The sequence below is a fragment of the Petaurus breviceps genome, unplaced genomic scaffold (assembly GCF_028583685.1).
Source record: "Petaurus breviceps papuanus isolate PSGF00001 unplaced genomic scaffold, PetGlider_PUasm1.0 90784, whole genome shotgun sequence".
Classification (NCBI taxonomy): domain Eukaryota; kingdom Metazoa; phylum Chordata; class Mammalia; order Diprotodontia; family Petauridae; genus Petaurus; species Petaurus breviceps.
Window position 1 is genome coordinate 6452939 of NW_027187345.1, and position 27608 is coordinate 6480546.

General features: G+C 37.6%; 1 protein-coding gene, 1 long non-coding RNA gene and 1 pseudogene across 5 annotated transcripts in view; 1 reads left to right on the forward strand and 2 right to left on the reverse strand.

Moving 5' to 3' along the window:
- Positions 1-27608, reverse strand: part of ESR1 (estrogen receptor 1) — a 376096-nt gene that overhangs the window by 43856 nt on the left and 304632 nt on the right. The window lies entirely within an intron of this gene.
- Positions 13195-27608, forward strand: part of LOC138147280 (uncharacterized) — a 121415-nt gene continuing 107001 nt past the window's right edge. Inside the window, exon 1 of the long non-coding RNA XR_011164764.1 lies at positions 13195-13330. This is a non-coding gene — a long non-coding RNA (uncharacterized lncRNA). The remainder of the gene's footprint in view (positions 13331-27608) is intronic.
- Positions 17980-20763, reverse strand: LOC138147318 (zinc finger protein 3-like; annotated as a pseudogene).

Genomic DNA, 27608 nt, shown 5'->3' on the forward strand with positions numbered 1-27608 from the left:
AACACAGTTTAAGAGGAGGAGATGAGGACTTTTTTTCTTAAACCACAGTTTCAGAGTTCATTGAGTTCAACTTCCTCATGTTGTAGATGAGGAAACTGGGGCCCAGTGATGTTAACTGACTTGCCCAGCATCATATAGCTAGTATATCTTGTCTACAGTCACATAGATAGTAAGTTGTAAGGAAAGCTGTGTGATCATGAGTAAGAAAAGGCAAGTCAACAAACATTAAGTGCTACTATGTGCCAAGCATTGTACTAAGTGTTGAGGATTCAAAGAAAGGCAAAAAGACAGTCTGTCCTCTCAAGGAACATACAGACTAATGGGGGAGACAACAAAAATGTCTATGTACTAAAAAAGACATAAAGAGCATAAATTGATAAATAAGATAAATCCAGAATGAAGGCATAATCATTGAGGGGGATAAAGAGGTGGGATTTTAGCTGGGACCTAAAAGAAGTCAGAGAAAACCAGGAGATGGAGATGAGTGGAGAAAGAATTCCAGAAATGAAAGACATTCAGTGAAAAAGTCAAGGATGGAGAGAATGAAGTATGTGTTATACAAGGCATAGCAAGGAATATAGTACCACTGGATCATAGAGAACATGAAGGATAATAAGGTGTAAGAAGACTGGGAAGGTAGGAAGAGACCAGGTTAAGAAGGAATTTAAAAGCCAAACAGAAGATTTTATATTTGATCCTAGAGGGAATAGGAAGTTACTGAAATTTACTGAGATGTGCATTGGGGTGTGACAAACTTGTGATTTAGGAAGATTAATTTGACCTGAGTAGAAGATGGAGTAGAGGGGCGGCCAGGTGGCTCAGTGAGTAAGAGCACCGGCTTCAGTGTCAGGATGACCTGGAGATCGAATCCCGGGCTCAGATACTCAGCACCACACCCAGAAATGACTGGCCGTGTAACCTTGAGCAAGTTACTTAACCCCGATTGCTTAAAAAAAAAAAAAAGAACATGGAGTAGAAAAAGCTGAGATTGAAGCAGGGAGACCAACCAGAATGTGTGAGGTGATAAGGCTTGGCACAAGGGTGTTGGCCGTATCAGAGAAGGAATGTGGTATATATACAAAACATACTCTGAAGATAGAATTGACAGGTCCTTGCAAGAGATTGGATTGTAGGGGGGAGGGTTGTGATAAAGAGTAAGGAATGGAAGATGACACAGAGGTTGCAAGCCTGTGTGACTGGGAGAATGTAGTGCCCTCAGCAATAATAGGAAAGTTAGAAAGAAGGGATGGCTCGAAGAGAAAGAGAGTGAGGCCAGTTTTGGACAGGCTGAGTTTGAGTTGTCCAACAGGTAGTTGTAGATTCAAGGCTAGAGGTGACGGCTAGATAAGTGGATATTAGCATAGAGATGATAATCCACAGGAGCTGACAAATAGTGTAGAGAATGAAGTGAGTGGAATAGAACAGAAAAAAAAGCAAAGAGAATCCAGGACAGAGCCTAGGGAGACAGGGGGGTGTGACCTGGATGAAGATCCAGCAAAGGAGACTGAAGAAGCAGTCAGACAGGTAACAGGAGAACCAGGAGAGAGTGCAGCGTCATGAAAAACAAGAGATGAGAGTGTATCACGAAGAGGATGATCAACAGTGTCAATGGCCACAGAGAGATCGTCAAAGATGATTGACGATGCAGAGATTGGGAGAATACTGATAATTTTGGAGAAAGGATTTTCAATTGCACAATGAAATCAGAAGTGAAACTGCAGAGTTAAGAGAATAAGAAGAAAGGAAATGGAGGCATGAATTGTAGATGGTTTTCTCAAGAAGTTTTGCCACAAAATGGAGGAGAGACATGGGATGTTAGCTAGCAGAAATGGACAGATAAAGTGAGGATGAGGGAGAGATGGATGTGTTTTTAGGCAAAAGTGAAACAACCAGTAGAAAGGAAAAGGTCGAAAAGTGGTTAGAAAATCGAGGAGATAGAGTGAATAATTTTCTGGAGAAGAAAGGACAAAATGGGATCTTTTGTGCATATAAAGGAGTTTGCCTTGACAAAGAGGAAGGTGACCTTTTTCATATGAGACAGAGATGAAGGAGGAAATAAAAACAGAAGACATCAGAGAAATGTGTGAGAGGAGAAGAGGGAGCTCTTGGTGAATGGCCTCAATTTTTCAGTAAAATATGAAATGAGATTCTCACTGAGAGGTGGGGTTGAGGAAGCCATAGGAAGGTTGAGGAGGAATGCAAAGGTTTGTTTAGGCTGATGTGGTGAATGGGATAATGAATTAATTAGGGAGGTGTAAAAAAATTTCATCAGTTTCCCCAGGCACCTGAGATTATAAATTGCTGAGTAGGCATTAATCTGTATTGGTTAAAAAAAAGTTTCCACCTTTAGAGTCCCCCTATAAAAATGAAATTACAGATTTGGTCCAAAAAAAGAGAATCATACACAAGCAAAAATTTTACAAAAACAGTAGGATATTGACTTTCCTTAAACAACAGCTAATCAAAAATATCTATGGTGTAAGAAGAAAGACTTGTAATAGAAAGATCTGGCTTACTTCTCATAACCCATGTCTGGATGTCTTGAACCAGTGATCTCAGTGTGTAGTGTATATCAAACCATATTTAAAATTTAGATTTTTTTTAAGGTAATTCAGTTCAGGTGTGATTTCGTGCCTGATTTGCCAGAAAAGTTTCTTAACCCTGCAATTTGCCTTGACTATAAAACTGAATGCATGCATTAAAGGCGGGAGTCTCTGAGGCATGTGAGAAATATCCAATAGATGGTCACTCAATAAAGTTGGTCACTCAGAATAGTGAGGTGGCTTTTTGTGTTGAGAGATCACACAACAAATTAGATTTTTTTTAAGTAGCATTTTTTCTTTCTAGTGAAAAAAAATAATAAACAAGGATGGAGAAAATGTTTGGAGAATGAAGCTTTAAAAATAACAACTCATAGCCAAAATAGAGAAATGTTCCTTTCTCAGTATAAAGTCTCTGTTTACTTAACAGACTGTACACCGGCAGGGGAGGAAGTTTAAGTGTAGGAGGAAACCATCATTCACCTGCTGTGAGCAAAAGTTCAGTTTAGAAACTGAGAGAGTAGTATCTTAATAACCATCCTTTCTTCTGGTCCCTTCTGAATATTCTGTCATTTTCCCCATGAGAAGCTATTTCTTTCATTTTCTTCTAACAAGTTGGTTTTCCCAAGTCTTCTTCCTTATTGTTTTTCATAGGCTTTAGTTCTAAAAAGGTTTGGCACATGTTAAGTACCCACAGGGTAAAGAAAGCTTTTGAAACACACAAAAAGGCAAGTAGTCTGTGCCCTGAGGGATGTTTTCATGTTAAAACCTCTGGGCTCTGGCCTCATCCATTGTTCTATTGTCCCCAAGTATTTCAGGGAACACAACAAAGACTTAAACATCTGCCATGTGCTCAGCATCTGTGTTAGAGGCTTGGGATACAAATGTAAAAACAAAAATAATATAGTACTTGCCTTTAGAGAATTTACAATCTAGCAGAATGGTGAGAGGGGAAGTGGGGGGATTAGACAGGTATACATAAGACTTTTATTTCAGTTAGTATTATGCAAATGTACAGAGAGGTCAAAAAGAGAGGACTGGGAGATGGAGAAAGTGGGGTCATTTCTATTTGGAGGGATCAGTATACTCAGTATCAGGGATCGAGACCCAGAATGGAATTGAAACACCATATAGGCCAACCCCTTCATTTTACAGATTAGGAAATTAGACCTGGAGAACTAAAATGACTAGCCAAAGGTCACACAAATCAATCCCAGGGGAAGCAGGACTTGAACCCAGGTTGTCCTCTGATCCTTTCAATCCACTCTTGGTCACTATAGTACAGTAAATAGTATACTTAACCAAGGAAGATGCTATCCACCTCCAGAAAAAAAGCTGAAAAAGAGAAATATGTATATGATGGTCTTACATGTCTGTATATATTTGTATAGAAAAATAGATGTATATAGATATATGTGTATGTATGTATATATGTGTGTGTGCATATGCATATGTGTGTATGTGTGTGTATATGTATGTGTGTGTTTAATTGTAGCCTTCTGTAGGGCAGGGTGGGAAGGGAGGGAGTAAAAAAGTTTAAAAGTGCACAGCAGTGAACAAAAGAAAGCTCAGAAGGAGAGGAGCTGGGTAGCTTTGAAAACAATGTGTAGTATTTATTACGTAGATTTTAAAAAACAAGTAAACTATTTAAAACGGAAATTTATTGTTTTATATTGAATCTTCTCTTTGTGTTCTGCTGGAAACTTTTTTTCTTTTCTCATTTTGCTTAAGTTTAAAATGAATTAAAATTTTTTCCTTTAAAAAATTTTAGTTTTTGAAAAAAAATTGTATACTTGATCTTACAATCAAGGGAGGATAAAGCTGTCTATGAATTTAGAAAATCTGTGGGTCTTGAGAATAGCATTCAGTGCCTCAGAGTCATAATTTGCTGAATTGTCACAATAGCTTAAAAGCAGCTATCAGATGCAATGGATAAAGTTCTAAGCCTGGAATCTGGAAGACCTGAATTCAAATGTGGCCTCAGACACTTACCAGTTGTGTGACCCATGGCAAGCCATTTAGCTTCTGTTTGCCTCAGTTTCCTCAACTGTAAAATGGAGATAATAATAGCACCTAACTTGCAAGATTGTTGTGAGGGTCAAATGAGATAATTTATTGTAGCACAGTGCATGGCATATAATACATGCTATGTATTAGGTATTGTTAGTGATAAGTAGATAAACCACTTGCTCTGTACTTCTTAAAATTAAGCTTACTATATCATGGGTAAAAGACCCAACCAGCCAAGTCCTTGTCTTCTCTCCAAGGATTTTTTCCCTCTCTAAGAGGGATTTACTCTAAACATCCAAGTCATGTTAGTGTTCAACCATTAGGAGCCTGGCTGAGTCAAGTGGTTCCACTGCATAGTGCCTGAAGGCCCTTCTCCATCATCTCTGGGGATACTTGACACACAAAATGATAAAACTGATATTAGAGCTGGTGAGAAGTTTATACACTTAACCTAAGTCTCATAGAGTGCCATGCACCTTTGGAGGGCTCAATAAATATTTACCTGTTTGATACAGTAAAATAGTCTACCTCTACTAAGGTACCCAGAAAATACATGCAGCAGTAGCCAAAACTTCCTTTTTTACTGATTTAATATGGAACCTCCATTCCAAGACTCAGATAGGATTTAAGTATTTAACAGGGTTTTAGGTAAAATGATTTAATCAAGAGCTTTGGAAAGGAGGTGATTACTGAGGAACCTGAGATAACAATACTATAATAAGACTAGATATGTCTCGACTTGGGAGGCTGTGAAACACATGGGGACCAGAAAAACAAGATTTATTTTTAAAGGAAACACAGTTTCAGTCATAGATCAGAAGAACAGAGGTTTACCAAGCAGCTCCAGTCTCTAACTCCTACTGTGAGACGTGACAGTCTGGAGTGATTAACTTGTCCAAGTATTTTATCAGTCTGGTTTTCAGAGACTCTCAAAATCCCCTCATGGGGGAATCTTGTTCTCCTACTTTACCTCTCAAATGTAGTTGATTTGTTCTTAAGTGAAGGTAGAACACCCAAAGAACAGAATTTGAAGGAGCTTTTGCACTTGCACGTACAAAAAGTTTCTCCTCTACAGAAAGCAAGTCAGTGTGTCTGTTTTTCAGAAGCACTCAGGTAGCTATTACTCTGTATGGGATATCAAGAGCTCCAGAAAGGGGTTGCAGATGACATCTGTACTTATGCCTGTTGGAAAATGCATCTTACAAAAAGATAAATAAGACATTAGAGGTCAATTCTCTGTATAAAAGGCATTTAGTAAACAGAAAGATGAGAAAACCTGGGAAACTAGTAAAAGGAGTATGGACAACTTCTATAATCTGGAGAGAGAAAAATGTTGCAAATGTTTGTAGTTATGGTGCTATATCAAATCAACACATTTTCAGGCCACCAGATCTGTGGAGCAAACCCTGCTCACCCTTTTCTCTACTCTTACTCTTCCCCATCACTACCATTAATGCATGATGGGATCATAAATTATCGCATGATTAAAAGAATCACATATATAGGAAATGACATTATTTATGTGACTTTGAGCAAGTTAATTAAACCCTCTAGGCTTTAGTTTTTATCTCTCTACAAAAGGAGAGTTATGGATGATATGATTGCTATGTTCAAATATAGTTCTCGTGTCTTCTGCTTCTATTCAGACTAAGAAGCATGGAAGAGAGGAAAGCATGGCAGACTAAGTCATAGGGTCATATATTTTTATACCTTAGAGATCAAGTCCAACCCCTTATTTTACGGATGAGGAAACTGAAACACAGAGAGTTAAAAACCCAGGATCACTTAGCTGATGTAGTCTCAACCCAGCTCTTCCTGAATACAAGTCTAACACCCTATTTTGATACTAGTCTGTAAATTCTCCATGATTTAATTAAAATGAGAATAACTCTATAATACAATGTATTATTACAGGTTGCCAAGTATAAATAGCTGTAGTTTAAAGCTAGTCTCAATTTTATCACTTTGAATAAGTACCTCTATCTATGATAGAGGTACTAACTTCACTCATTTGTAACCAATTTCAGGCCTCCCTGTGGTTAAGTGATTGGCACACAGTAAGTACATATTAAATGCTTGTTGACTTGACTTGTTTTAGAAAAGGGGAGGATGATCTGAAACCAGTCTTCTGTTGACAAGTTTCTCAAAACTTAGCCAGGCTTATCTCAGGCCACAGACAGATGGTCATCCCATACCCCAGGCCTTTCCAAAATGGTGAATTCTACCAGAGCTTGTATTCTTCTGATATAGCCATGGAGAACCCAGAGTCACTTAAAAGAGAGGAGCTGTTGAGGATAAGCCAAGTGATCATGAGCTTTTTGTATAACTCTATTTTTCCTACTCTGATCCCTATGGCTTTAGTGGGTAGTTTGAAGAAGAGATAGGCCATATGTGAATAGGGGCTTCTGCCACCTTGACCACTTAACTATCCTCAATGTAGCCAAGCAGACACTGTAGCTGAAGGCTTTCTGGAATTATGCCAGGGAGCAACCATTCATTCATTGAATCAGTTAGGTAGCTAGCTCTTCAATAAGTATTTATCAAGTGCCATGCTCTGAAATCTCAGACTTATTTGTTCTTGGCACCTACAAAATTTCCTCCTTTAGAGAGAGTAAGTCAGTTTGTAAGTTTTTAGACTTATTTGACTCCCTGTTTTATTCTGTAGGAGCTATCAAAAGCTCTAAGAAGGATTTGAAGATCTCACTTCTTATACAACTTGGAAAATGCATCTTAATGTAAAATGACCAATTAAGGGATCTAAGTTCTTGCCTAAGAAAAGTAGGTAACAGGACTGTATTTGTGGCAGTGTGGTATAGTAGAAAAACTACAGGTCTTAGAAACAGAAGATTTGGGCTCTATTGTTAACTCCAATAGGTAGCAAATTTACTTACTTGAGTAAGTTCCAATTTCTCTCAGCCTCCTTTTCTGCATCTATAAAATGGCTGTAATAATATTTGTGCTTCATTTATCTGCAGATTGTTGTAAGGAAGACAATCTATAAACTTCAAAGGATTATACAAATGTGATCTTCTCTGACTCAAGTCCAGTTTCTTTTCTTTTCTTTCTAGAATAGAGGAAGCTTGATCATGTTTTGTGGGAAAAGTCAGTTCAAGATAAGAGAAAGTGAACATGAGGGGGGAAATGAGAAAAAGAGGACAATTTAAGAAGTAGCTCTTGGAGGAGGCAAGAGAGAAGATCAAAAGAACAAGTGGAAATTAGCTTTAGAAAAATGGGAAGAAACTCCTTACTCTAGTACATGAAGAAATTCAGAGATAATGGGTAAAAGCCTGATGATTTAAAAGACCTGTGGGTGACTCAATGTATGCAGTTGTTTTGATATGAGATCATCTGCCAAGGAAGGTGAGTATGTGACTATAGGTTTGGGGAGTTTAGAAAAAGCTATGAATGAACACTATAGGAAAATCAATAGGGAGTTAATCTCTATAGATTAATAATTAATGATAGATTATAATAATATAGATTAATAAAAATGAATAACCAAATTGTAATGCAGCAGAGAAGACCAAATATAAGTTAGACAATATGAAATGGTAGTAGATCACATGGTGGTGTTGATTTCTCTATCAGTAAAGGGTCTTGTGGGAAGAGAAATATCAAGTATAGAGGTGAAATTGACATAGTAAACATGGTGAAAGGGCAAGGGGATGAGGGAATGTAGTATAGAGTCACATTGAAGTAACTGGCCATGGGGTCTAGATTGGTGTCAGAAGATTCCAGGTAAATTGGGAAAATAGAAGAGAAGGGCCCTTATGATCCTGATGAGGATGAAGAATAAGTGAAGTAGCTGCAAAAGAGTAGGATAAGTGAGAAATAAAACTTGTCAGAACAAAGAGTTGGAATTCTAAATCAAGTAGTACATAATACTGGGTCCAAGCTCTAGCTTTGTTATTAAATAGATGGTTCCAGTTCAAGGCAGACCAACCTCTTCTGGCCAAATTTTTAGATCAGGAGGATGATGTAGGTAAGATTTGTCTAGATTTTAACAAAACTTTTGAAGAGTCTCTTTTGCTATCACTGTGAATTAGATTCAGATGTGGCCCAAAACAATTAAATGGATTTGGAACTGGTTGAATGATGGGACCAAAGACCCTTATTACCCTCAAGCCAGAGGAAGATCCCTAGTCTACTTCCCCAGAGATTTATTCTCGGCCTTGTTTTATGGGATATTTTTAATTAATGACTTAAGTGAAAACATAGATAATAAACTTATAAAATCTGAAAATGGCACCAAGTTGGAAGGAATAGCCAACACACTGGATAGCAAAAGTCAAGATCCTGAAGGACAAGCTAAATCATAATTCCAAATATAATAAAATGAAATATAATGGGAAGAAATGTAAAGTCTGATACTTGGATTCCAAAACAACAGCAGAAACAATAACAACGACTCTGGCTCAGAGATTTAAAGCTCTTTAATGGTCATTGAGTACAACTCCCTCATTTTACTGATGAGAAATTGAGGCACAGTGAGTTTAAATGGCTTGTCCAACATCACAGAGGCAGTAAGTGAAAGCTTGCAACCAAAGCCAATTCCTCTAATTCTAAAGCCCATGCCTTTTCCACTGGACCAAACTGCCTTCCTTCCACAAGTACAATATAGAGGTGTGTGACTGGAAGATATTTCTAAAAAACAAAATCTATGAGTTTTAATGAACTGAAATTTCAGTATTATTCAACAATGTAATCTGGTAGCTGATGATACTAACAAGACTTTAGGCTAAATTGAAAGAAAATAACAAGACTTTAGGCTGAATTCACTTCACAGTGAAGGAAGTAATAGAAATTGTTATATAATAGAATATTATATTATATATAATAATAGATATATATTATATATAATATTAAATACTATAAATATAATGTTTAAATAATAGAAATGCAATAGAAACTGTGATCTGCCTTAGTGTGACTTCATCTAGAGTAACAGTAGATAGTTTGTGATCAAGTCCAATGAAGAGTTAATAACTAGGTCAGTTGCTTATATAAATAAATGAAATTGGGTACATTGGGTTCTTCCTCCTCAAATTGAATTTTAAAAGCCCTTTCCTCCAGGAATATTATTCTAAATGACACCTTAATATTATCAGGAGTTTTGAAGTTTAAGAGAGGTATTGGTGAATGTAATAATCATGAACTTGATGCTGGAGGGTTTTCCAGAAGGATGCAGTCCAACAATGGAAGCCATTTCCCTTCAGTTCCCAATCTTCCCCCATACTGCTGAGTCTTGCCAGTAACAAACCCCCAGTGAGAAGCAGGCCCTTGTAACTCCAAACTTTCCATATTGGGGGAACATGATATTCAGTTAGCATAAGACAAGTGTAGTGGTCAAAAGAAAACAATGTAACCACTGACATTGCTTTCCTGATTCAACATACCTATTAGCAGTATTGAGGTAGGGAAATAGAAGACAAGATTGAAGAAATTACCCCAAAATGAAAGATTTTAAGAAAATACCAGGAGTACCATTTATAGTATATTCTAAGAATACTTATACTGAGAAAAAGGATTAAAAACTAAGTTATATGATTGATTTAGAAAGGAGAAATGCAGTCAAGTACAAATGACTTTTGGTCCATTACCCAGAGGAGATTGGCAGTGATAATGAAACCAGTGCTATCTGTACTAAGAGTTTGGGGATTAAATGCACTGAACAATTTAAGCAGTATTTTAGAAATGTAAAGTTCTCAGTAGGCTTATTCCAAGTCAAGGAGACCTTATTGAAGAGCTTGGATAGAACACGCCTATGGGAATAAATGTTTCCTTCTTATCATGGTTTAGCAATATCTTGGAATGTAATAAGGAATGAAGTCTCACTTTAAATTGATTTTTTATATAAGAAACAATGCAAATGATGTCCAACCTGAGGGTCTTCTCTGAATGAAAGAATGTAGGTTTTCTAAGAAATCAGAAAAGAAGCCTTTCTATGGGCTATTCCTCACACTGGGAATATCTATATGACCCTGGGCACATAATTGGTTTATAGAACTAAAAATTAGATGAGACTTTACAGGTGACCTAGGTCTAGCCCCTTCTGATAAAAATTCTGAGACCCAGAGAAGGAAAGTAGGCAAACCACCATGGTCATCCAATTAATACATCATCAGGAACTTTGTCTCTTTCCAATGCACTATCCTTTCCTATAGCTATCTCCACCATGTCAAGGATGTGTTCCCTTCTCATCTCTCTGCCCCCTGGCAGATGTTAATGGTTATGATTCATGTTAATGGTAGAGCTTTAGTGGGCATATATGTTTCCATCTGTGTGTTTACACACATACATATGTGTTTTGTGTATATGTGTACATGCATGCATAGAAGTATATATTATGCATATATGTATATATACATGTGTATCTGTGTATATAAGTGTATTTGTGTGTATAAATGTTTGCATTAAGGACACATAAATATACATGCACATATTAATATGCATGTATGTGTACATTACATGGTTGTTTGTCTCCCCGAGTAAAATCTCAGTTCCTTTAAAGCAGAGGTTGGTTGTTTATTTTTTCCCCCGAACTGACACCTAACCATTGTTTTTTGACTTGACAAACTCTCTGCACTCCTCATCTATAAAATGAAGGTAATATCAGCCCTATCTACCTCACTGGGTAGGTGGGCTCAAATGAGATGTTGCATATGAAATAATCCTGATGTTCTGAGGAACAAATGAGGTAATAGGCATGAAAGCACTTTCTAAACTGGAGAGTGTTATACACATAGAATATACCACTATCACTAAGAGAAAAATCCTTTCACTTCAGGGACCTCCTCAGCTTAGAAATGGGTTGAGGCTGGTGCACATCAATTTCTGGGATATTTTTATGTCTATTCCTGCTCTTAATTCCACTCTAGTCCATGAATCCCTCCTCTACAGAGGTACACTGTTCATTTCAAAGACACCTTCGTTCTATTCCTCACCCACTCAACTGCAAATTCGCAGGCATGACATAGCTCTCTGCCCCTCAGGGGTTGTCATGAGCTTTCTTTCTGGCATACGAGTTACAAAGGATTCATGGATAAATCTGTTACTAACTCCAGAAGGATTTGGGGCCTTATATATTTCCAGTGGTACAGATGGCTTTAGCAAGAATTACACAGGGAACATTGTTTTGACCTTGCCTGAAAGAACTTCTGGGTTTGGGTTCCAAACACAGGGTCACATGCTGTTAGATTGCCTTTATTAGGTTAGAGATCACATTGCAAACCACTGGGAAAAGAGGAGTCGCAGTCTAGGGAATCCTTGTTGTCTATTTTTCTCACATCAGAAGAGTAATGGTCAAGAGATCTGGCTAGTCAAGGAATGTTTTCAAATAGAGGGTGTATATCTTAACCCATGTCCTTCTCCTGTACTTTTCTCTGTTAGTGTCAAGAAAAAAGGTTAGGGTTCAATGCCATTGTAGCTTCTCTCAGAATGTGCAAAATACAAACTTTTCCTGAGTTAGAATCCTTTGCCAAAGATACAGGAAATTCTGCATCGCCACAAAGAATTTACTTTTTTGTTCAATTTATATGACTAAAATTTCAGAGTAGAACCCACCTTTCTATAATTCCCAGGGGGAAAAAAAATGGGAAATTACCTACAGAATGCTAAACCATCCACATGCATAGTGAAAAAAAAAATCAGCCAGTCATCCAGATGTTTCAAAGTATCTTGATGCTTGGCTAGACTAGGTAGATAAAAGGAGGACAATGAATGAATCTTACTTTTCATCTAAGATGTTTTGTCATTGAAAAAATGTAGCTTTTCCTCCATTGAAAAACATACGTGAATTCTTCCTCTATTGAAAATAAAGTGAATTTTTAAAGGGAATTAGTCTATATAAACAAAAAAGACAATAATTGTCTATGAAGCTCTTATATCGATCTTTCATAAACCATCTAATAACAAAAAAGTTAATTAAGCCTCCAGGAGAAAATAGTATTAGTTATTATCAAGGGCAATAGACTCCCAGTTGAAATGAAAAGGAAATAAACAAAAGTCCTATATTTATTTCTTAACAATTCTAGATACCAAAATTTATCTTATTTACAAAATCACAGTGAGAGAAAAACAGACAGAAACAGTGAGACAGCATAAAAGTTAGAGGTAGAGACAAAGACAGCATGCAAAATCATTTGAGGGGATGAAGAGGAGTGAGAGAGGAAAGTAGAACAGGGGAAAGAAATAGGACAGGAGAGGGAAAGGGAACATAAGAAAACACACCCTTAAAATGTAGCAACAGTGACTTTAGAAATGGATGAAGAGAAATAAAGGGGTTTGTTTCTTCCTTTCAAATTAATATTCAGGATTTTCTAAGGGTAGGGCCAATATATATTATTTTAATCCCTTGCATTGCAATATTTGAATATTAGTAAACCTAGAAATCTCATTTTTTAAAGGAATTCCAGTTGTCCATAAGGCAATTTGAATCATATAATCTTTTTTTAAATTTCATTAAAGGAATTGCAAAAGTATTTAGCTTCTAGGTAATTAATATATGTTTCTCTTTACTAGGATGATTGATGACTGTGCTTGGAAAAGCTTTTTAGACTTTGAAACCCAATAGGGAATACCGGCTGACGAAAGTCCCGTGCCAAGTTATCAAGTAACTCAAGATAGCAAAGTGGAAATGGATCTAGCATGAGCACCACCGTCCTCCTGTATCCCAGGAGCACTTCCCATTATATCAGGCTGCAATAAGATCCACTGGACATGCCATTTTTCATGCTGGAGTCAGTTCTTAAGCTGTTCCATGAGAAATGACTCAACCAAAGGTTATTATAATTCTTAGCTTGAATTATGGGGCAATCTAGTGTGTGTGTGTGTGTGTGGGGGGTGCCTTCTGAATTTATCATCTTTTGCCATCATTTCCATTCCTTTCTCTGTGATTCTTATTTTAGCATGTTTCTTCTCTTTTCCTGGAAAGGTGTCCTTTCTTGGTGTTTACTTTTTTTTTACTACATTATTTTATAGTGTGACTCAATTCAGTCCAATTAGGAAAATATTTTTAAAGTGACTGCTCTATTAAAAGATACCAGAGAAATAGTCCTTGTCCTCAAGGAGTTTATTTTCTACTGAGGATTTTTTTTAAAAGGTGGAGTGAAAGGGGGAATGGAGAGATTAGACAAAGAAAACTTGAAATAGGAGAAAGCACAAACACCTGGGGTGGGGAAGAGACTCCAGGAAAATTTTAGGAGGAGATAGCAACTGAGCTGACACTTTTAAAGCTGATGAATGACTCTAAAAAGGTGAAGATGAAGACAGTACAGGGGAAAATTCTCACAATGGAAGGAGACTGAATATAAAATTTGGAGGACAGCTAGTATAATAGCTTAACTGAACACAAAGTCAATCAATCAATCAATAAACATTTAAGTCCCCACTATGTGTCTGGCACTTTGTTAAACACTGGTGATGCAAAAGGAGATAAAAGATAATCTATTGGGGCAGCTAGTGGTACAGTGAATAGAGCACCAGCCCTGCAGTCAGGAGGACCTGAGTTCAAATCTGGCCTCAGACACAACACAAAACTAGCCTTGTGACCTTGGGCAAGTCACTTAACCCCAACTGCCCTATCCCCCCCCCTCCAAAAAGCAAAAAATAAAAATAAATAATCTATGTCCTCAAAGATCTTACAATCTAATGTATACGAAAATAAAATAGTGTATAATAAGGTGAGAAAGGTAGGTTGAAGCTAAATTGTAGATGGTCTTAAAATGTCATACTGAGGAGATGACATTTTACCCTAGAAGTAATAGGGAGTTTCTGAAGTTTTTTGAACTGGAGAATGAGTCATACCCATAAACCAGGAGAACCTGTAATTGACACTTTCAGGTTTACTCCCTACCATAATTACTCAGTAATCTCTCCATCCTTTAAGGTCTATACAATACACATATTCCACTCAGTCAAAATTTTGGTAGTTGTTGGATACAGACTTCCCCTTTTCTCAATGAGTTCAATACCCAGCTCACAATCTTTCTCTCCTCCTCATACTAGAGGACTTCAACATATATATAGACACTCCCTTAAACATGCTCACTATTCAGTTCCTCAACCTACTGTTATGGGAATGGAAATTTAAGATCTTCCCTGTCCCTAGGCCCTTTCATAGGCTTAAGTGCACCTGGAGCCTCCAGTGGGAGTCTTGGTTTTTGGGAATGCTTTTTGATTGGGCAATGGGTCAAGAAGGTTGTTACATTCTCTAAGCCAGGAGAAGGCTATATAAACCCTGATGTGAGGCTTTGCTTTGGGGCTCACTTTGAGAAGTGTTGTATGATTTGACCAGATGAGACTCTGGGCAGCTGTTGAGCCCCTAGGCTTTGAAAACCCAGATGTTGGTGCTTACCTCTCTGGTAACTGTGACTAGGTATGGATGTAATGGTCAGACAGTTGGAGGCCTGTCTGCTTGATCTGTTTCTGTCTTCTTGTAACTTCTGCTTGTAATTTGTTTGTATTCTCTGAAGTTTGGGGTGGTGACCTTTTCTCCCTGAACTAGGCAAATGACATATGTTTCATTGAAACAAGATTGTTAACCCATTTTGAGTTGCTTTCCTTTAGAAAAGCAGATCTAAGAACCTGTGTTAGCAGCCACGTTGGTGATGCTGGGGTGCTTGCTGCTATACCTACTCACTCCAATAATCTATTCTTCCACCCTTTCTCAATGATATACAAAGATGGTCTAACCTACGATCTTAACATCACCCAAAAATGCACCACCTCCATGTTCAAGAACTTTGAAATCCCCTTATCTGTCCATAATCTATTGGCTTTCCATCTATCCCTCTTCCTTCTCATATCAAACTTCCAATCCCTTGACCTCTCAGTTCTTTCCCAAGTCATTTTTCTTTCATTAGTCACTATCTCCTCTTTTCTCCATCTTGAATCCTTGGTCAGCCAGTTCAACTGTACATTGTTCTTTTCTCTCAAGTCCCTGCCCCACTATTGATATCACTGATTATGCCTTTCTAAGTCTTAGCCTTGGCTCACTCCCACCATCTACTACTCATGCTCCTATATACTTGCCTCTTAGTAAAGGTAGAAAAAAATCACTAAAAATTTATGTTACACAACCTGAACTGGGTGCTCATTGATGCTAGGCAATCCTTCTACAACTCCCTTATCAACTCATTGTCTCACTCTCCACAGCAGTTCTTCCAAACCTTTTCATCCCTCCTCTAATTTCCCATAGCCCCTGTTTCCCCAAAACCTCTCAGCTAAGACCTTGGCTCATCTTTTACTAGAAGAAAATTGAAGGCATTCACCTAGTTCCCTCTCTCTCTCTCCCACCTTCTCCTCTTTCATCACTCAGATGACTAGTGCTGCAACCATCTCCTCTTCCACTCCCGTCTCAAGTGAAGTGGTGGTCCTACTCCTCGCCAAAGAAAACTCCTCTACCTACACAAGTGGTCCTGTTCTACTTCATCTCTTCTAATAATTTTCCCCTTCTATGTTTCCCACTCTCTCACTCATCTTCAATCTTTCCCTGTCTACTGCCTCCTTCCCTACTGCCTACAAACATGCTGATGTCTACCTCATCCTCAACAAACTCACCTAATCCTCCCATCTCCCTTATCCATAATCCTTATCTCCCTTTTTTCTTCATTCAAAAAAATTTTATTTTTAACATCCTTTAAAATTTTGACTTCTAAATGCTCTTTTCCTATATACATTGAGAAGTAATATAGAAATTATACATGTAAAAGTATGCAAAATATATTTCTCTATTATCTAAGTCACAAAAAAATGAAAACATGATTCTTTACACTGTCAGTTCTCTCTGGGAATGGAAGGCATGTTTCATAATGTGCCTGTTGGAATTGTATTAGATCATTGTCTTGATTTGAGTAGTTAAATCATTCACAATTGATCATCAAAATATTGTTTTACTGTGTACAATGACCTCCTGGTTCTGCTTATTGCACTCTGCATCTATTCATAAAGGTTTCCCCAGGTTTTTCTGAAACCATTGTCCTCATTATTTCTTATAGCATAATACTATCACATCGCAATCATATGCAACAGCTTGTTCAGCCTTTTGCCAACTGATAGATAATCCCTTAAATTTCTAGTTCTTTGCCACCAGAAAAAGAATTACTATAAACATTCTTGTACAAATAGGTACTTTACCTTTGATCTCTTTGTGATACAGACCTAGAGGTGGTATTGCTGGGACAAAGGAGATGCAGTTTTATAACCCTCTGAGCAGTTACAAATTTCTGTAGAATTATTGTGCATTTTCCCACATCCCATTCAGAATTTGTTGGTTTTTTTTGTCATGTTAGCCCATCTGATAAATATGAGATGATATTGTAGTTGTATTAATTTGCATTTCTCTAAACAATAGTAATTTTCAGCATTTTTTTAATGACTAAGGAAAGTTTTGATTTCTCCTGTAAACTCCCTGTTTATATCCCTTGATCACAATGGGAATCTTATTCATTTTTTCACGCATGCCACGGATTAAATGACAAGGCATTTGGTTACCTTAAGAGAGTCACAGTTACTCCCACCATTTACTTGCACTTAACTGAATTTCTTTACAACCTCATCAATATCAGCACAGGCTCTTGTGATGCTTTTTTTTTTTTAAATTAAGGTGACTCCAATTCTTTATGCTTCACAGTGGCCATCCTAATGGCCATCATGCAGCAGCATGAGAAACATCAGGAAAACAGCTGAGTATGTGATACATTTCTGCAGCCCAGTCAACGATTTTTTATCACACCTCAGGCCCATCAGATGGCTAAGTGGCCATCCATAATCTTATTGCATTCCATTTGCCTGGGGATCATAGTTAATACCAAGGCTCTACCAATACCATCTGCCCCACGCAGAATCTTCTGGGTCAACCAGCATACCTCTCCCTCCCTGAAGGGAGATGGGAGGACAATACTAAATCTTTATACCTTTAGAGGCCTCTTCAGAGAGGAGAGATTATCTCTGTCGATGGGGGCTAAATAAGGACTCTATGAACTGCATCTAAGGGCCTCAGAATCAGTCTAGTCAGCTGGGAGACCTTACATTTATGAGAAATCTCTCTAGTATGAATTCTCTGATGCACTTTAAAGCAGTGTCCTCAGTCTAAAGACCTTCCCACATGTAATACACTCAAAAGATTTCTCTCCAGAATGAATTTTTTGATACTGAGAAAATTGTATCCTCAGTCTGAAGGGCTTCCCATATTCATGATATTCATGAAGTGTCTATTCAGTATGAGTTGTCTGATGTAGTGAGATCTACATTCAAGCAGAAGGACTTCCCTCATACAGCACATTCAAAAGGTTTTTCTCCAGTATGAATTTTTTGAAGTTGAATAAGATCTGAGTTGTGTTAGAAGGTCTCCCAAATTCATATTCATAAAGAATTTTTCCACTATGAATTCCCCAGTGGACAGTTAAGTTATATCTGCTTACTGAAGACCTTCCCACATTCACTACATTCATAAGATTTCTTTCCACAATTAATTCTTTGATGCAGAATAAATGCTGAGTTGTAGAGGAAAACCTTCCCACACTCCTTCAATTCATGAAGAGTGTCTCCAGTAGGAATTTCTGATGTATAATAGGGTCTTACTCCTGAAGATCTTCATTTATATTGTTTCTCTCCACTATGAATTTTCTGATGAACAGGAAGTTGTGCCTTCCTCCAGAAGGCTTTCCCATATTCACTACATTCATAAGGCTTCTCTCCAGCATGAATTCATTAATTTTTAATAAGGCCACACTCCTTACATTTATGAAGAATATCTTCAAGTTGAATTCTCTGATTGACATAAAGTACTGTCCTCAGTCTAAAGGTCTTCCCACACGCATTACACTCTTAATGCTTCTCTTGTGAATTAATTCTTTGATGATGAGGAAATTGAATCTTCAGTCTGAGGAGTGTAAGGACCTTACATTCATAAGGTCTCCCTCCAGTATGAATGCTCTGATGTTGAGTAAAACTAAGTCTGGCAGAAGGTCTTTCCACATACACTATATTTATAAGGTTTCTCTCCAGTATGAATTCTTTGATGTCAAATAGGTTCTGAGTTATAGGGGGAAAACCTACCCATACTCTTTACATTCATAAATAATCTCTCCAGTATGAATTCTCTGATTCACAGTAAGTAATGTCTTCTTCCAAAAAGTCTTTCCACATTCATTATATCCATAAGGTTTCTATCCAGTATGAATTCTCTGATGTTTAATAAGATCTGAGTTGTAATAGAAGGGCTTCCCTACACTACTTACACTTGTGAAGAATCTTTAAAGAATGAATTCTCTGATGCACAATAAATTTTATCTTACTGCTGAAGGCCTTCTTACATTAACTACACTGATAAGGTTCCTCTATAGTATGAATTTTTCATGTCACATATGGTGTGCCTTCAATCTGAAGGCCTTCCCACATTCATTACATTCATAAAGTTTCTCTCCAGTATGAATTCTCTGAGGCTGAATAAGATCTGAGTTGCAATGGAAGGCCTTCCCAACTCCTTACATTCACAAGTAATCATTCCAGTATGAATTCTCTGATGAACAGTAAGTTGTGTCTTACTCCTGAAGGCCTTCCCACATTCATTACATTTATTAAATTTCTCTCTAGTATGAATTCTTTGATTTTCAAAAAGTTCAGGGTTGCAGAAGAGGGTCTTCCCATATGCATTAGATTCATGAGGAATCTCTTGAATATGAATTCTCTGATGGACATAAAGTGGTGTCTTCTGTCTAAAGGCCTTCCCACATTCATGATATTCAAAATGTTTCTCTCCAGATGAATGTTCTTATGTCAAGTAAGATTTGCCTTCATATTGAAGGTCTTCCCACATATAGTACATTCATAAGATTTCTCACCACTATGAATTCTTCGATGTCGAGTAAGTTCTGAGTTCCAGTGGAAAGCTTCCCCAAATTCTTTACATTCATAAAAAAATCTTTGGTATGAATTCTTTGATGCACAGCAAAGTGTTGCTTGCTCCTAAAGGACTTCATATATTCACCACATTTATGAAGTTTCTCCTTTCTTTGCTCTCTGGACAGTTGCTTCTTGGAATATCTGTTTCTGGTATCCAAGATGCTTCCTTTCTTTCCAAGTGGTAGATGACATCTGGCTTGAAAACTGCAAATCCCAAAGAGACCAAGTTCCTATAGTTCTGCAGCATCTCATCCTTGTACAACTTCTTCTGAGATAGGTTCAAATATCTCCACTCCACCCAGGTAAATTCTACAGTCACATCCTTAAATGTCACTGATTCCTTTCCTGGCCATCAGCACAAGAGCCATCCCCTCTTCCTCAAGGCTCCCACCTATAGGGGCAAGGCAGAGGCCACAGAAGGCAGAGACCAGGAGTTCATTCCCTCAGCCTGTGCACAGGGGAAAGGACTGAGACATGAGAGGAAGATGACAGGACTTTCCAGGATCACATGCCTGACCCCTGACCCCCACCCCCCATACCTTCACTTCTATAGTTTCCAATCACATCATCTAACCAACACTGCTCTCTCCAAGTTACCCATGGTCTCCTAATTGCCAAATCCAATAGCTTTTTGCAATTCTCATTTTTCTTGACCTCTCTGCAGCATTTGACACTGCTGATCACCTCTTATTACTGTCTTCTCTCTAGGTCTTTAGACATCACTCTTTCCTGGTTCTCCTCTTACCTGTCTGAGCACTCATTATTCTTCTTTGTTGGATCCTCACGCAGTTCATGACCACTAATAGAGGGTGTTCCATATAGTTCTTTCCCGGGCCCTCTTTTTTTCTCCTTCTATACTATTTCATTTATCAGCTCCTTTGTATTTAATTATCACCTCTATGCTGATGATCAAATCTACCTGTCCAGTTATAACCTTTCTGGTGATTTCCAGTCTCACATCTCTAACTGCCTTTCAGACATATCAAACTGATAGCCAGTTAGACATGTTAAACTCAATATGTCCTAAACTGACCTCATTATCTTTCTCTATTACTTCAGAAGACAACACTATCTTCCCAAGCCTCAAACTTGCCACCTAGATAACATTTTCAACACTTCCTATCTCCCACCTTCCCATATATAATTTGTGGTCAGGGCTGGTTGATATCATCTTTGCTACATCTCTTGAATGCCCCAACCCTTCACTCCTCTGTTACTATCACCGCTCTGGTGCAGGGTCTCATTACCTCATATCTGGACTACTGCTGCTGGATCTGCCTGCCTCAAGTCTTACTCCACTCCAACCCATTCTCCATTCAGCCACCAAACCATTTTCCCTAAAGTACAGATTTGATTATGTCACCCCTCTATTCAATAAATTCCAGGAGCTCCCTCATGGATCAAATACAAAATCCTGTTTGGCATCTGAAATCCTTCATAATCCAGTGCCCTTATACATTTCTTGTCTCCTTACACCTTATTCCCTAACACACACTCTTCAATACACTGACACTGACCTCCTTGTTGTTCCCCCCAAAAGACTCTCCTGTCTACTATGATCATTTTCTCTGGCTGTATTCCATGCCTGGAATACCCTCTTTCCTCATCTCTGCTTCCTGGCTTCCCTGTTTTCCTTTAAATCCCAACTAAAATCTCACAGTATTTTAATTTAAAATTTAATTTAAAATTCTACAGGAAGCATTTCCCTCTACTTCTCAATTTGAGTGTGTTTCCCCTGTTAATTATTTCCTATTTATCCTGTGTATACCTCATTTGTATATATTTGCTTGCTTGTTGTCTCCACCATTAGATTGTGAGCTCCTCAGGAGCAGGGATTGCCTTTCTTTGTACACCTACTGTATATAGTGGACACTTACTAAACACTTTTTGACTGACTGACTAGTTCGTTTTGCAGCTTGGTCAAAGGCTAATTGGAGAGGGGGAAAAGGAGATCATGGAGAATAATTGGAAGAGGATTATAGTAGACCAAATGAGATGTGCTTATGGCCTCAACTAGGTGTAAGAATACTAGAAAAGAGAGGGCAAGTATGTCCAAACAGAGGACACTTTTGTGATAGCAAGAATTTAGGGTTGTTCAAGGGCAGAGGGAAGAAATCATAGCATGATGGCACTTGGGCTTGAGCTTCTCCCTTGTTGCTAAGTCTATAAGACTAGAGCTGTTAATACTTTATGGAGATCTCCATTTTGCTGGTATAAAGGAGATCCATGATGGGAGGAGAAATAGTTTTGGCTGACCTAAAACACCTAGTCCCTAATATTCCTGCTTTCTTGTAAGAGTGACAAGAGGAGATCGAAGTCTAGGCACTTGAACTTACTCTATGCTGATCCTCACTGTCTAACACAGACACTTCAATTGATTTTTCTTTAACAAATTCAACAATTCTTTAACAAATTTATAGCTTCTGTAAACCCTCAAACTCTATTTTCTATTCCATTATATAGTAATCACTAGACCCCATGGACTTCTTTATCACACACCTTAGCATTATTTCCTATACATTCTACTATATTTACATAATCTCTTATATTCTTGTCTTTATGACAAGGTTTTATGACCTCTTTACTACTCCAAGAATTAGACTTGCTTATGTTATGTCCATTTGTCCTTCAACTCTTATCCTTCAATTAACACTCCATTGTACAAATGACCTTCTCAATGACCATTGATATTAGAGTCTATATACTAATGAGCAGGGTATAAGTAACAGACAAATTTCTTTGAAACTTAATCCAAAGAAATGATTATGAACTTACAAGGATTACCAAGTTTTAGTAAATGAGATTATTCTGCAAAATACCAAAGGAAGGGAATACTTTGTTCTAAAACACATTCAGATGAGGGGTTGTGTATATGTCAAAGTAAATCAAAAAAGTATTTGCATGGTAGGTGTTAAAGCTATAGAGAGAAAAGCAGTAGTAATATGGTTGTAGGAGTTTATTACAGACAAACTGGTCTGACAGTAGGCATGAACAATGGCTTACTAATACATATTACAAAACTGATACAGAAGTTTATGCATCATATAATAATGATATTAAGCACTGAGAATCTGATGGAAAACTCATCCCATTAAAAGCAGGTCATCTAATAGATTCTTTACTTTTTAAAAAATCAATATCAGCTCATAGGAGTTTGAGAAAACAATGAATGAGGGGAGCAATTATTATGAGCTTAATTCAATTCTGAATTTAATAGAGAACTGATTAGTGAAGCATATATACCAAGAACCTTGGGAGAAAGTATACATAAGATTTTGATTCAAAATAGTCAAGGATGTTCAATGACTCATGATCTAGAGGCTAACCTGCTGGTGATGAGGCTATTTGTACTTATCTAGGTTAGTCCTTAAACAACATGTCACCAGAAACCAAAACCTTAAAGAAATTTCAGTTTTATTGGATGAAGAGAGGAAGAGAAAGAAAAGAAGGAAGGAAGGAAAGAAGGAAGGAAGGAAGGAAGGAAGGAAGGAAGGAAGGAAGGAAGGAAGGAAGGGAGGGAGGGAGGGAGGAGGGAGGGAGGAAGGGAAGGAGGGAGACAGGAAAGAAAAGGAAGGAAGGAAAAGAAAGGAAGGAAGGAAAGAAGGAAGGAAGAGAGAGGAAGGAAAGAGGGAGGAAGGAAGAAAAGGAGAGAGGAAGGAAAGAAAGAAGGGAGGAAGAAAAAGAAAGGAAGAAACAAGCATTTATTAAACTCCTGTGATGTGCCAGGGAATGAGTGCTTTACAAAGATCTCATTTAAACCTCACAACAATCCTGGGAAGTTGGTGGTATTATTATCCCCATTTTACATTTGAGGAGACTGAGTCAGATAGAGGTTAAATGACTTGCCTACAGTCATTTATCTCAGGCCAGATTTGAATTCAAGTTTTCCTGACTCAAGGCCCAGAACTATCCACTGTACCTCCTAGCTACTTCTAAACCTACAGAACTTGTGATCTTCTGACATAACCTTAACTAAAATACAGTCACCTCCACAAAATGATGAGTTAGCATCATAATAGAGTGCCAGTCTCAAAATGAGGAAGACCTTGTTTGCTCTTATGTTGGGAGGGAGAAAGAAAGTAGTAAAAAGTACAAAGAACAAAGATTCAATAGTCTTAGAACTGATGACATCTTAAGAGAGTCATTGAATTGTTAATGTGGCAAGGGGCCTTAGAACTTATTTAATCCCTAATTCTTTATTTTAAAGATGAGAAAACCAAGGACTGAAGAGTCAGCATGGGTTTCCTATGTCTCCACAGCTAAGGGCAGAGCTGGGAGTATGACCCAAGTCTTTGGATTCTCTTTCCAGTGATCTTTCTACATAGCCTCTGCAGAAAGGAAGCAAAACAACTCCACTTCTGTGTGACTTCTATATTCTCTCAAGGACACTGATTTTCCTACTGTAACGGTTAGAATAATATTTATTAAGAGGAAGCTGACATCAAAGATAGATGAGGAGATAGTAAGAAAGCACTGAACTGCTTTAAAATAGTTCAAGTCTCAAGGCTTAGGCTTATGGAAACCTAGGGTATTGGAAAAATTTTCAGACATGATCACAAACACTTTGTCAGTAACTTTTGAGATATCATCAAAGAATGGGGAAAACCAAAACATTGAAGATAAGTAAAATGTTATCATTTTTTTAAAAAGGTAGATTCCAAAATAATCATGATGGTGAGTCATCAAAATTTTATGAATATATATTTTCTTAGATTTTTCTTTTTGGAGGGGGGAAGGTAGGGCAATTGGGGTTAAGTGACTTGACCAAGGTCACACAGCTGGTTTTGTGTTAAGTGTCTGAAGCTGGATTTGAACTCTGGTCCTCCTGACTCCAGGGCTGGTGCTCTATTCACTGAGTCACCTAGCCATCCCATTTTCTGGATTTTTAAATCAATGGTTTGTAAATATGAGAAAAAGACGGTGGTCATTAGGATCCAGTAAAGGTACAGTGACAGTAAGTTGTGGCAAATCAATTTCATTTCTTTTTCCTAGCAAGATCACAAGACTATATTTCACAGGGATGCAAAGCATATAAGTATCTTTATTTCAGGAAGATATCTGAATCACAGAATCATAGAATTTTAGATACAGAAGAAAACTCAAACATCCTTTAATTTTACATATGAGGAAACTAATAGGAAGTCGGCACATTTTGTGTAAGAGATTTCTGTTCATGATTCTTTTAAATCACCCTTGACAATGCAAAAAATTCTTTGAGGTGCCACAAAGTTGCAATCTCTTTTTATTATCATCCCTTCTGTGGAAAGGTCTATAGTTGCTTATTGACTTTTTTTTAATCACAAGTTAAAATCTAAAAAAATGTTGGGGGGAGATTTGGGGGGTTTGCACAACGAAGAACTTAAGTAGTCTACTGAATGAACAGTGAGGTCTGCTATGTAGAATGGATTCTAAGGATTCTGGCCTAGAGGAAAGAATATTTAGCTAGTAAACAGGGGTCTGGGCTGATGTTTTAGCTTGGCCCTCTAAAAGTTGTGCCATCACACACAAGTCACTATGAACTCTTTGGGTCTCCTTTTCCTCATCTAAGGAATAGAGATAATGCTTACATGTCCTGCATCACAGGGTTGTTGTATGTAAAACATATAGAAATCATAAGGTACTAATTGTGAGTAGCATTTATTGTCCAAGTCCCCAGCTTTAATTTGCACCATAATTCATTAATGTGTTAGGGATGTACCATGCATAGCCAATGACAGATAGCATCCCTGCTGTCACCATACCTTCACTGGAGCCTAATGACCATTTTATTTTTCTCATTTTTACAAACCATTGATTTAAAAATCCATAAAATTTTAATGAGGGCCATTGTCAGACTCATCACCAAACATGACTAGAGACCTCAATACAAAATAACTCTGAAATTACAAAAATTGATAGTAAATGGTCCTAGCTCTCAGTTTCTCTATCTTGCAAGATGTTTCTTATTCTTAGACCTTCTGGGCAAAATTCTTAACAGATTTTTACTTAGTCTATATTGACCATCCTTCTCATTGACTCATCTCTTTAAAAAATATTTGTGACCACACAGATTCTCTAGTATCTTTATTTGCAGACCACTTTTGCCTAACTCAAAAGAATACTTAATTTACAATCAAAGGAACCAGATTCAAATGTAATCTCTACTATCTGTATGACCTTGGGTGAGTCCCTCACCCTTTCTAGGTCTCAGGTGTTTCATTTTGTTGGAACACATGGTCTCTAAGCTCTTTCAGCTCTAAATCTTATAATCCTCTCTCTCTCTCTCTCTCTCTCTCTCTCTCTCTCACACACACACACACACACACACACACACGCACACATATAATATATATTATATAGTTGTGTGTATGTATATATATATGTATACACACATATGATTGGTTTAGACACAACAGAAATTTTCTAATATACACCCAAACAACACACCCTGCAAAATAAATCCCCCCCAAATAGTTAAGTGAAATAACAGCAAGCACTTAAGGTTTACAAACTGCTGTACATATGTTATCTCATTTGATCCTCACAACAACCCTGTGAAGTAGTGCTATTATTATCCTCATTTTACAGACAGGAGAATAAAGCTCAGATGTAAGTGACCCAGGTAGGATTTGAATTCAAGTCTTCTTGACTCTAAGACCATTGGTCTCACACACAACACTACTTAACTGCCTTCTACTCAAGAGTATGAATGAGATGGATAGTACATATTCGTTTAAAAGAAAACTACTAATTATAAACAGAAAAGATACATTTTTTTCAATGGTACCAACATTGAGCATTGAATTTCTCCTTAGTTTTGCTGACTCTTGGTGCCTTATTGTAACAGCAAGCACCCCAGAGAATTGTCATGTCTGACTCTTTGTGACTCCATTTGGAGATTCTTTGGCAAAGATACTGGAGAGGTTTGACATTTTTTTCTCTAGCTCATTTTACAGATGAAGAAACTGAAGCAAACTGGGTTAAGTGACTTGGCCAGGGTCACACAACTAATAAGTATCTGAGGTAGGATATGAACGCAGGTCTTTTTGACTCCAGGCATCCTATCCACTGTGTCACCTACCTACCCTCCAACTTTTCCTGGTCACAAATTTTTCTATATACTTTAAATTCCTAAAGCAATCTGGTTTATACTAAATAATTCAACTTAGCATCTAATCATATACTGCTTTCTCTTGTTCCCTAATTATTTTTATGGATGGCTTGTCACTACAACTAGATTGAAAGCTTCTTGAAGGAGTGATCATGTCTTCCTCTCCTTCTGTGTCCTCTAGCAGCTCACTGATAGACAGGTGGTAGGGGATCAAGAAATGTCAGTGACATTTTTGTGTGAATATAAAGGAAAATCGTCCTCTTACTATTGAAGTTCTGTAGTCTGATAGAATCCACATGGAATCAGATCATCTGTGATGACCTTGTTCTTCCATCGCATCTCATGCATCTTCAAGTTCTCCCTCCATACCAGCTCTGCCCTTCCACTGCATCCTTTATTTCCCTGCAGTCTGACTACCATCATCATAGCTTTTCCCAAGGTCACAAGTGACTTTTTTGTACAATCCAAAAACTCCTTCTCCTTGTATTTGCAGCTTTTTGGTAATCTTTCTGTAACCTCTAACGTTAATTTACCCGCTGCTCCATGGTGCCTTTGCCTTCTTTAACACTGCACTCTTGGATCTTGAGAAACAGTGTGGTACAATGTAAAGAATTAGAGGACCTGACTTCAAAAGCCTACCTCTGGCTTTTCAGCTTTGGGTAACTGATTTAAGTTTCCTGACATGACTACAACAAATATGACTGATGAGGTCTCTTCCAGCTCTAAAGTTTTGAGTCTTGTCCTCAACCTCTCTAACTGCTCCTCTCTCTTTTGTTAAGACTTCATCCACTCATTGTTCCTCTAAGGTTCTGTCCTTAGCTTTCTTAGTTTCTTCTTCCTTGGTAGTCTTACTCATTTTTATGGCTTCCACTATCACTGCTACGCAACTAGTCCAAGTTTATTGATATACCTGAAATATGTCCTCATTTCTGTATTTCTAGCAACATACTAAGTAATTCTAACTAAATTTCCAGACAGCACCTCAAATTCAACATGCCACAATGCAATGCCTTATATTCCTTAAAAAAAATAATAATCTTCCCTCCCCCAACCAAACTTCTCTA